Source organism: Nannobrachium achirus (assembly GCF_963921795.1).
Source record: "Nannobrachium achirus genome assembly, chromosome: 9".
Taxonomy (NCBI): domain Eukaryota; kingdom Metazoa; phylum Chordata; class Actinopteri; order Myctophiformes; family Myctophidae; genus Nannobrachium; species Nannobrachium achirus.
The window spans coordinates 14,746,681-14,758,012 of NC_137818.1; positions in this window are offsets into that span (position 1 = coordinate 14,746,681).

Sequence of the window (11,332 nt, forward strand, 5' to 3'; positions counted from 1 at the left end):
CCCGATTAGAAACATTTGCTGCGGAGGTTCATGGGCCCAGGGGCGTCACACCAAATTCTGGGCCCTGGGTACAAGGATTCACTGCGGGCCCCCCATGAATGTTAACTATTGAAAAATAGCAGATATACAAGCTCACAGTGCGGCACAGAGTGCCGCGCTGCGAGCTTGTAGATCTGCTATCTTTTGAAAAATCGTGAAAATGTGTGCAAGAAACCTATGTTTCCATCCGTGCTCAAACTTTTCCATGTCAAGGACCCCCAAATTGATATGTATTTGGCCACAGACCCCCCATCTCAAAATATTTAGTTCCAGGGACTCCCCCAGAAGTGAAATTTGAGTTACAAATGTTTGCTTAAAAATTGTATATATTCAAAGATTTGCACACATTTTCACGACTTTTCAAAAATGGCAGATCTACAAGCTCGCAGCGTGGCACTTGTATATCTTGTATATCTGCTATTTTTCAATAGCTAAAGTTACTAGGGCCCCTCCACCTTGGGCCCTAGTAACTCAGTCCCACTTTCCCCCCCATTGTGAGGCCCCTGCCTGGGCCTACTGGGAGGGCGCGTGCCAGAGACTGACACTGATCCCTTCAGCGGTTTAAGTGGTTAACATTCTCTTCATAATCTGGTTCCCTTACAATATATCATAAATCTATATAATCTTAATCCTCTTCGTTCCCTGTGGAATATGAAACTGCTACTCTCTAGGCCCAGTGGTTCTCAACCTGTGGGTCGGGACCCCCAGGGCGGTCCCCAAATTATTGTGGTGGGTCCTCAGACGATCAACTTAATGTGCAACATTGTTTTCTCACTCAACAGTAAACAAACCAACCTAAGGTTTAAGTGTATAAAGGGTATGTGCACATTTCTAAAGTGACAATTTAAGTACTTTTTAATACCTCTAAAATGACAAATTAAACATCTGTCAAATATTAGAGGCATAAATTGTGAAAATAGTCGATCTACATGCTCACAATGGCTCACAACGGCGCATATTGCGCTGTGAGCATGTAGATCTGCTATTTTCACAATAGAACCGTGATATACTAAATGTAATGCCTCAACTCTTGGTGCTCGTCAGGGTGGGGGGGTCCCCATTTAAAATATGATTATTTTGGGGGTCGCAGTCTGAAACGCACCGCGTTGTGAGCTTGGAGGTCTGCTATTTTCGATATTTCCACCAAAAGGCTCTTTTATAGACATTTTAGCCCCTGCCTCTCTACCATTCTCTGCACGTCCCTGCCCCAAGTTAGTTGGCGTTCAGTCCCGGGGTCGGTCACAGTTCTTCGCCAGCTTAGTCATTGACCTCCCTCGATTGTTTCCTCTTTCCACCCGGTGGGGTCCATCGTCTCATCTCAACAAGGATAATGCTTTAGGAATGTCCACTCTGAGGACAGATCTGTCAATGTTTAATTTCCAGCACCAACAATGGGACCGTTTGTGTTGTGTTCTTTTTTTAGTTGGTCTTCATTGGAGATTATAATTGTTTTGGCCAAACGATGCGACATATCTTCCGAAGACATCTGTTATGCGAAAACGCGTTGATCTGGTTTCTCATGACGATGTCAAAAACACTCTCGCCAGCATTCATTCGGAGCCAGAGCCGTCGAGATAAAAAAAAAAGAAAAGAGTTGCATCATCTCCGTTTGCTTTCATCAGGCCCAATTGTTTTGTCAGTAAGCGGGACGATCATGTAAATGAAGTTATTCATGCAATATTCAATATTCATGTGAAGCTTGTTGCGGTCTGCTCGGAGATAACACAAACAACATTAATGAGGAAGTCACGCTTGTCATGGGGAAAACGGATACTTTGTTGACTGGTGTGCCCCAGAGTTCTATGCTCAGTCCCTTCTTTTTCCCCCTGTACACCGAGTGTCTTCGCTGAAAATAGCCCGTGTACAAGCTCACGTTGTACACGTGACTCGTGACACGTTGTGACTTTTTCACCGAATGTTCCCATATTCTGAAATGACCAGGATAGGGACACGAGGGTAAGAATCTGCCCCAATTCCGCGTGGAACGTATGCTTTGTATTAATAATCTAAATCTGAAAAGTAACTAATAACTAAAGCTGTCAAATTATTGTAGTGGAGTAAAACTCCACTCTGAGATGTGATGAAATAGAAGTGTAAAGTAGGGCATTGACGAAAAAGTTGACAAGTCGACTCAGTCAACTTCATTACACAAGTCTACTCCCACCAGAGAAAGTCAAGAGTCGAAGTTGAAAAAAAAAAGTTCTATTGTGAAAATAGCAGATCTACATGCTCGCAACGAGGCGTTGTGAGCATGTAGATCGTCTATTCTGCAATGTCTGCCTCTATATATTTGACAATTTCGACAATGTTTAATTTGTCATTTTAGAGGTATTAAAAAGTCTTAAATTGGCACTTTAGAAATGTGAAGATACCCTCTATACACTTAAACTTTATGTTGGTTCGTTTACAGTTGAGTGAAAAAATGATGTCTCTCATTAAGTTAATCATCTGGGGACCCTCCAAAATCATTGGGGGGTTGTGTGTGATGTGGTGACGTCATCAAACGATAAAGTCAACTTCAACTCAACTATTTACTGAGTCAAGTCGACTTGCAAAAATCACAAGTCGTTAATGCCCTAGTGTAAAGTATTGAACATTTTCCATTATTCAAGTAAAGTAAAAGAGCCTTGACTGTGTGACTTTCCACTTTCTACCGAGCAGTTGCTATATCAACAGCGCAGGAAGAAAACAATACGTACCGAATAAACAGCACAAACAGAAAGAACTTTAGTATAGGAAGTCAAGGACGGTGGAATGCATGGGGGACGTTTCGGGGACGTCTAAAGGTTCGTGAGATCACATGTGAAGCGGTAAGCAGGGGCTGCTGGACGACGTGTGAAAGGAACTCTTTGTTGGCTGGCCGGGCCTCCTGGCTTCAGCTAATCAAACGGATTAAAGAGGGAGAGGAACCAAGCGGCTCTCCCAAAAGTCCTACCGTCTGAAGCTGGCCGTCCACCCGCTCAACAAAAACAAACAGCTGCTATTCGCCGAGGATGCCTGTATTTCATCTGAGAATCTGAGATGTGGAAAACCTTGTATGTCCAAGGTGGAAACCTTGTATGTCCAAAAGTGTTACTTTTCAGGAAATGTAAAAAAAATACCAAAGGCTATGAAAAATGGGACCCAGCATGCATCCCTGCGGCTGCTTGGCACTCAGCATAAGTGGCGTCAGTTCATAAAAAGCTAAGGTATGGCAACATGACTGGTGTCTTGAAGGCGCGCGTGCAAGACACCAGTCATGTTGACATACCTTAGCAACAGGCACAATACATTTATTTTAAGAAGCACATATTATTTTTTTCCCTGTTTCTACGGTTTCTTGGGCTGGATATGGCAGCCTGGAACAGTTGTTCAAGTGCAGCTAAACTTGGCATGTTAGTAAATGTGCCACAATTAACACTAATGCATTGCACCTGTGCAGCTGACATGTGGAACTTGGGAATATACCATTCTGTCAAGATGGGGAGAATATAATACCTTGTTATCAAGTGACCATTTTGTTAAATTTTGCATTTGCAGTTATTTTACTGTAATTTAACAACATAATAACCAGCACACATAGACAACGAGACATTCATGGATTTATATTTAAAAGTAACTTTTATTTCCCCCCCCCCTAGACACAGGGTATGGCAGCTGCATACCCCTGCCATACCCAATTGACGCCCCTGCTCAGCATGAAGGTTTGGATTGGGGGTAAAGTCCCTGTGACATACTAGTGTCATGTCCAGGGGATACTTGTACATCTAGCTGCCTCACAGGAGGCCCCTAACCTGACTCCGCCAGATGGTGGCAGCAGTGCATACTGTCCTACTTTACCATCTGAGACTGCTCGGGGAGATTTGATATCATTCGTAAAGTCCCTGACCGGACGAATCAGCGGCAGCTACGGGCGGGCTCTGAACGGCTCTGAGCCAATAGAATCTGACTGAAGACCACGTGGAAACCCAGGAGGCGGATTCTGGGTGTAATGTCATCAAAGATATTTAATTAATGAAGATAGCTCATCCTCATTGGATCCACTAGAGTGCGACATGGTACACAAATCCTACAAATAGACTCCTAAGTGGGCGCCGGCTCTGACGGCAAATCTCGCGCACGTCCTGTTTACTGGTGCTATAGATCCCGCGAGAGTGTGTGGGTGCTATTGGCTGGGACAGCTAAAGAGCAATAATAAAGTTGATTTTCTCAGTTGTTGTGTCGCTGAAAAAAGCCACTTTAGTATGACAATTTTGTTAATATTATGTGGCTTGTGATGATCTGGTCCAATATTTAGTTCAGTGACTATAGCTTCTGAACTATTATTTTGCTCTGTGTTCACGTTAGCTCTCCCATTGTAAATGAATAGACTCCAAACATGCTTCCGCCTCCTAAAAAGGTATAGACCCTACGTCACACAGAAAAGGGAAGTACAGGTCTTTTGCACCCTCTTGCTATCGCCCTCTTGGATGTCATGCAGACGGGCCAATATGAGTGGTTGGAGTTGGCACTCCCAGACTGTGATAGACAGACGGCCCCATCCAATCACCTGCTAAAGAATTTGAAAAAATGGCCCGCCCCTTACATCGGGTCTGCCCGAGCAATTCCAGATGGTAAAAGTAGGGCGGTATATGCAGTATACGCACTACTGCCATCTGGCGGAGTCAGGTTAGGAGGCCCCTGCATGCCCTTAATGAGCCTCAGCAAGGCTTATATACTCTCATTAAGTGCAGAAAACTGTCGTGTTCTACAGTAGACAAGGGCAAGTTGCAGTCAATAGGCTATAGCTCTTTCTGTGTTTGTCAACTAATTTTCAATGGCAAAATCACCAGCGTGGCGATGACCCCTGCTTATAGTTAAGCAGGCCGGCTCAATTAGCTCATCCCTGATCCACCTAAATTAAGCAAAAGTGATAGTAGTCTAGACTCTATACAAGAAAATTGTTTGAGTATTTTGTTTCTTCACCACCGTGTGTGCATGGGCCTGCATGTGTTTATGTGTCTCTTGGCGTGCGTGAGTGCGTGCGTGCGTATGTATTATGTGTGTATGGCTCTACATCTGCAAAACAACACAATAGATTGCACTTGACTCCAGTTGTGATTAAAATGCATGCATGTCTCTCCATGTGTTTACGTGGCTTTTAGTACACGCATATGTGAGTGTGCGTGACGTGTGTGCGCACGCATGCGTGCATGTGTGTGTGTGTGTGTGCGTGCGTGGGTGTGTGTGGGTGCGTGCTGAGCGGTATAGGGTGGAGATCTTGATTGCGATGAAAGCGATCAGTGACTAATTAGCTGGAGATCTGCATCGTATCACTTGTATCTGTGAAGTGGGCTGATATTCCCCCTCTGTCCTGTCAACACACAGACACAGCTGCACGGTTCACACATCCACCTCCCACATGCACTGCCGGAAAGTTACTAAGTGCATTTTCAGCGCTGCACACGTTCGGATGCATATATTTTCCTTTCAAGTTTTTTTGGGGTATTTTTGCTTGTGTTTGACATGACAGTGAGACACTTGTTGCACTAACTAGCATTGACTGCTATGGTCACTTTTGATTCGATTTGGACACTGTACTATTTTGATAGTTGTGCTTAAGGACACTTTATGTATATATATTTATATATTATTCGTTCCCTCTCTTGATGTACCTTGCTCTTTACTGTACTCTGTTCTTTTTTTTCTTTTTCTTTTTCTTACTTCTCTGTAACTTTGTAAATAAACTTATACTGCTGTGCTGGCTCTGGGCAACTGATTTTCCCCCTTGGGATAATAAAGGTATCTATCTATCTATCTATCTATCTATCTATCTATCTACTTTGGACTACAGTTGCAATATAATTATTTATAACATTATTGCCGGGCATTGTCCATATTCTAACTTTTTGTATTTTTTTCCCGCAAATTAACGCCCCATCCCGAGCGTCTCACAAAAGCATCAAAAGTAGCAGATCCACACGCTTAAAACGCTCCTCCCTTTGAACACAGGACATTTACTTCTAAGGGTATTTCTACATTGTGTCATTTCTAGTTTTTACTTAACCCATTTAGAACGGGTACACATTATTGTGTATCATTATTTTATGCGTTAACTATTGAAAAATAGCAGATCTACAAGCTCGCAGCGCGGCACTCGAGCTTCTAGATCTGCTATTTAAAAAAAAAAAATTTGACCAGATTCTATAAGTGTCTTATGAATCCTTCTAAGGTTTTTTGAATACCCTATGTTTCTGTGTCAGCAATCTGGCCAGACATCATCAAAGAAAAGGTCCCTTTCACTTAAATGGAGCTCAGTTAGTCTGTTCTTGAGAGACTACTATGTCAGTGGTGCTCAAACCTTTTCATGTGAAGGACCCCCAAAATGATATTTACGGTATTTGGCCACGGACCCGCATCTCAAAATATTTAGCTCCAGGGACCACCCAAAAGCAAAATTTGAGTTACAAACGTTCGCTTTGAAAATACATATATTCAAAGATGTGCACACATTTTCACGACTTTTTCAAAAATAGCAGATCTACATGCTCGCAGCGCGGCACTCGGTGCCGCGCTGTGAGCGTGTATATCTGCTATTTTTCACTGGTTAAAGCATTCAATAATTCTAGGCCTAAATTAAACATAAAAGTTGAAAGAAAGTAAAAAGAACATGAGTACACTGATGTCTCCATATAACTTCATGTGGTGAAGTGAAGAGTCATTCCCTCTCTGGTGGCCTGTCAACACAGACCGACATCAGATCAACTGGATCACACAAGATTCAACGTCTCAGATGACGCTCATAACCTTCGTCCGCTGTGACCGGCAGCTGATGCAGCCTGATAGTCCTCTGTCTGATCAGCGGGCCCACAGGGCTTATTGTGTGTTATTGACTCCCCATCGGTGGGGATGGACTTTTAATAAGACCCAGATCTCATCACTTTTCTCTGTCTGCTCTCAAAATCTTTTCACGTGGAATATGGGAAACATTGCTTTTGCATCTTGTGTGGGTGTCAAATCTAATCAGGGCGTACGTACTGTGTGTGTGTGTGTGTGTGTGTGTGTGTGTGTGTGTGTGTGTGTGTGTGTGTGTGTGTGTGTGTGTGTGTGTGTGTGTGTGTGTGTGTGTGTGTGTGTGCATGCGTGCTGATGTGTTCGCAAGATGTGAATCACTCGGGACACGTGGTCTTGCGAACGAACGCCGACGTGGCCAGTAATTAGAACTAGCGATTCCACGTCCAAATTAAACACGTAGATAAATAAACACGGAGATAGCAGTCACCACCGAGCCAGAAGAAAGACAGACCAGACAGACCAGACAGACAGAGAGACAGTTGACATGTGACACGTGACATAATGGATTATAGCCGTTTATCGCTGGCCTACTTCAGTTTCAGTTTATTTTTTATTTATAGTGCAAGATCACCCCAAGGGGTCTCTGTGCACTTCACAACAAGGCAAACAGCAAACACAATAGCAAAACAAAAAAGGGAAAAAATTAAAAAGTGCCAGCACACATGGTCAAACAATTTCCATGTAGCAGTACACAGCTGAAGATGAATAAGTCATCAAAGAAACGAAAGGAAAAACAAAATAGGATAAAATAAAATAAAACAACACAATGCATGGGTGTCAATTGGGTATGGCAGGGGTATGCAGCTGCCATACCCTGGGTTCAGGGGGGGAAATAAAAGTTACTTTTAAATATAAATCCATGAATGTCTCTTTGTCTATCTGCTCTGGTTATTATGCTGTTAAATTACAGTAAAATAACTACAAATGCAACATTTAACAAAATGGTGCATTTTAACAAGGTATTATAATTATATTCTCCACACATTTATTCTCCCCATCTAGACAAGATGGTATATTCCCAGGTTCCGTAGGTCAGCTGCACAGGTGCAATGCATTATTGTTAATTGTGGCACGTTTACTAACATGCCAAGTTTAGCTGCACTTGAACAACCGTTGCAGGCTGCCATATCCAGCCCAAGAAACCGTAGAAATGGGGGGAAAATAAAATGTACTTCTAAAAATAAATATATCATGCCTGTTGCTAAAGTATTGCAACATGACTGGTGTCTTCGCGCGCGTGCAAGACACCAGTCATGTTGCCATACCTTAGCGGTTTCTGAACTGACGCCACTGACACAATGTACAGTAAAAAGACTGCGCAGGGTCAGAGATTAAGGCAGGAGAAGTGTTGCATGGACATGCGCAATACGTTTTTAGTTAATTATTAAGACATTTATGTCAAGGAGAGTGAATATACATCACACCAGTTTCTAAATAATAAAAAGTTGTTCAATATGTATGTATCTGACTGCTTGAGAAGTTGGCCATGTTGTGCAGTAATACAGAAAAGCAAGAAGCATTGAGGCCAGTGCCGATGCACAACTCTAGTAGTTATGTTAGAAACGCCGTAAAATCCAGCATTTTTAAATCTTTTTATTTTAACTCAGAGTTAAATTAACACTATACATTGTACAGTGTAGACGAAGATAGATCAATGGATAGTTATCTCTACCAGTCCTAAATGTAAGCCACAGATGGAGATTATGTTTTCACCTGTGGTGTCTGTCTGTCTGTCTGTCTGTCTGTCTGTCTGTCTGTCTGTCTGTCCATCCAGAGCTAATCTCACAAACGTTTTTTTCTTTTCTTTTTTCTTTTTTTTGTTCAGACCGCCAGAAGGCAAGATATTTATCGACTTCTTCAGAAACTTCTTGATTATTCGTTTAATGGAAGAGGTAGTTGATACTTAACTGCTAAGAATAACATTATATAATATATGATAATACATGACAGAGGCTCTTTTTCAAAGGGACGAACTCCTTTACAAGCTTGTGTTTTTGTGCTTTTGATCTTTTAGTAGTGAAAATAAAGGGACAGCTAGTGTTGTTGTCACTGGAAGCGGCTTATCAGTGAGGATACAGACATGTAACTGTAACATGATTACTCACCTCTCCCAAACGGGGAAACGGCAGGGTTTTCCACTCTCTTCAGAGCTGTGTGTGTGTGTGTGCGTGCGTGCGTGCGTGCGTGCGTGCGTGCCTGCGTGCCTGCCTGCCTGCCTGCGTGCGTGCGTGCGTGCGTGCGTGCGTGCGTATTACAACTTGTGACGGCCACATGTCCCCACAAGCATACTGTAGTAGAATAGTAAGAAATGGACATGGCGAGGACATTTTCCCTGGTCCTCACGAGATATTGTTGTTTTATGGATAAAATAGAGTTGGGGCAGTTATAGGTGTTGGTCACCGTGTTGTGATTCTGTATTCTGTAGGGGCGTCTAAATGGACCCTGTAGTCTGTAACTCTGACAGTGTACAAATGGAACCAAATGGACCCTAACAGTTCCATTTTGGTTCCATTTGTACACTGTCAGAGTTAAGGGGAGACCTTGACATTTTAAAGTTTGAGAAACACTGCTTTAGAGCTAAAATTGGCATTCATAAAATGTGCCGTTCTAAAATGTTTATGTCCTCACCAGTGACGTCAGTTCAGCAAAAGCTAAGGTATGACAACATGACTGGTGTCTTGTGCGCGAGCGAAGGTGCGTGTGCAAGACACCAGTCATGTTGCCATACCTTAGCAACAGGCATGATGATTTTTTTTTATGCCTCTGGTCCTCACAAGTATAGTCAAAGAGGGAGGGAAGTTTACACACTAAACTCAAAGCTTAGGGCTGAAGGCATTTTTCTGTGTGCAGGGCTTTTTGTTGTTTACTTAAAGTACAAGTAATACAAATGTGTGCACGTGTGCTTGCATGCGTGAGTTGTGAGGATGGAGGTGGGGGGTGGGGGGGTCATGTGTTTTCTTTCCACTGTACTGAGGACTTTCCACAGGGCAATTGGTTAAAGTGTCCCTTATGAGTGGGTCAAGGGTCAAATGATGTGGACTGTTGTTGTATTCCAGGGTTCACGCCTGCACGTATCAATCATATATCATTATGGGCCAAATGAGAGGATTCATATAGTGATCCCTGATGAGGGAGAGGTCTCCGCGTTTGACCCATCCTCATGTCAAACGTCTTGAGTGGCCTGAGAAAACATATAGACGCCTTGCCTGCAGGCTGCTGCACAGTCAGGGGTGTCGCACCAAATTCTGGGCCCTGGGTACAAGGATTCACTCACATTTTGTGCTTTAACTATTGAAAAATTGCAGAAATATATCTGCTATTTTTGAGTCTGAATATTTCAAATCCTTCTAATGTTTTTTGAAAAAACTAAGTTTCTATGTCAGTGGTGCTCAAATATTTTCATGTGAAGGACCCCCAAAATGATATGTATTTGGCCATGGACCCCCATCTCAAAATATTTAGTTCCAGGGACCCCCAGAAGTAAAATTTGAGTCACAAATGTTCGGTTAAAAATACATATATTCAAAGATTTGCACACATTTTCACGACTTTTCAAAAATAGCAGATCTACAAGCTCGCAGCGCGGCACTCGGTGCCGCGCTGTGAGCTTGTAGATCTGCTATTTTTCAATAGCTAAAGACAGGCCCCTCCACCTTGGGCCCTAGTAACTCAGTCCCACTTTCCCCCCTCTTGTGACGCCCCTGTGCACAGCGCCTTCATTTCAACATGACGGCTGTTTATACGTCCAGGTGAGTTCCTCAGTGATGTGGACACCGAGGAATGTGAAGTCGCCGACCCCTGTCTGTCTGCGGCAGCGTCATCTATGTACAGCATCTACAGCAGGGATCTTCAACGTTTTCAGGCCAAGGACACCTTAGTTGAGAGGGAGATGAAGCAGGGACCCCGACTACCTTGTCATAGATTCCATATCGTTTCATTGTTTGACAGCACAATCGTCGGTGTATTTTGGATTCATGTCAAATTTGTGTTTTCAGATATTTAACCACTTGAATCGTCAATACTTCTCCCCTCTACACCAAACAGTTGCAGTGCAACTTTTTTTTTTTTCTTTCTATCACCCAAAGATTTGGAGGACCCCTTGTAGTAACTCTGAGGACCCCCTAGGGGTCCCGGACCCCTAATCTACAGTATGTACTGCGTTAGACAGGGGTCAGCAACTTCAGATTCCTCAGTGTGCACATCACTGAGAACCTCACCTGTCCTGGACGTATAAACAGCCGTCATGTTCTTAAACTGGAGCCTGGACCCCAGATGATTTGCTTTTTCTCTCACTCAACAGTAAACAAACCAACAACCAGCGTACAGTATAAGTGTAACAGTAAATGTATTTACTATTATTGTTATTATTGCTACTACTTGTATTTGCTTGTATTTCCCTCTCTGTCTCTCCTTCTCTCTCTCTGTGTCTTTCCCCCCAGACATGGTAGAGGCAGTTGGCTGCCCACCCTAGAGCCTGGGT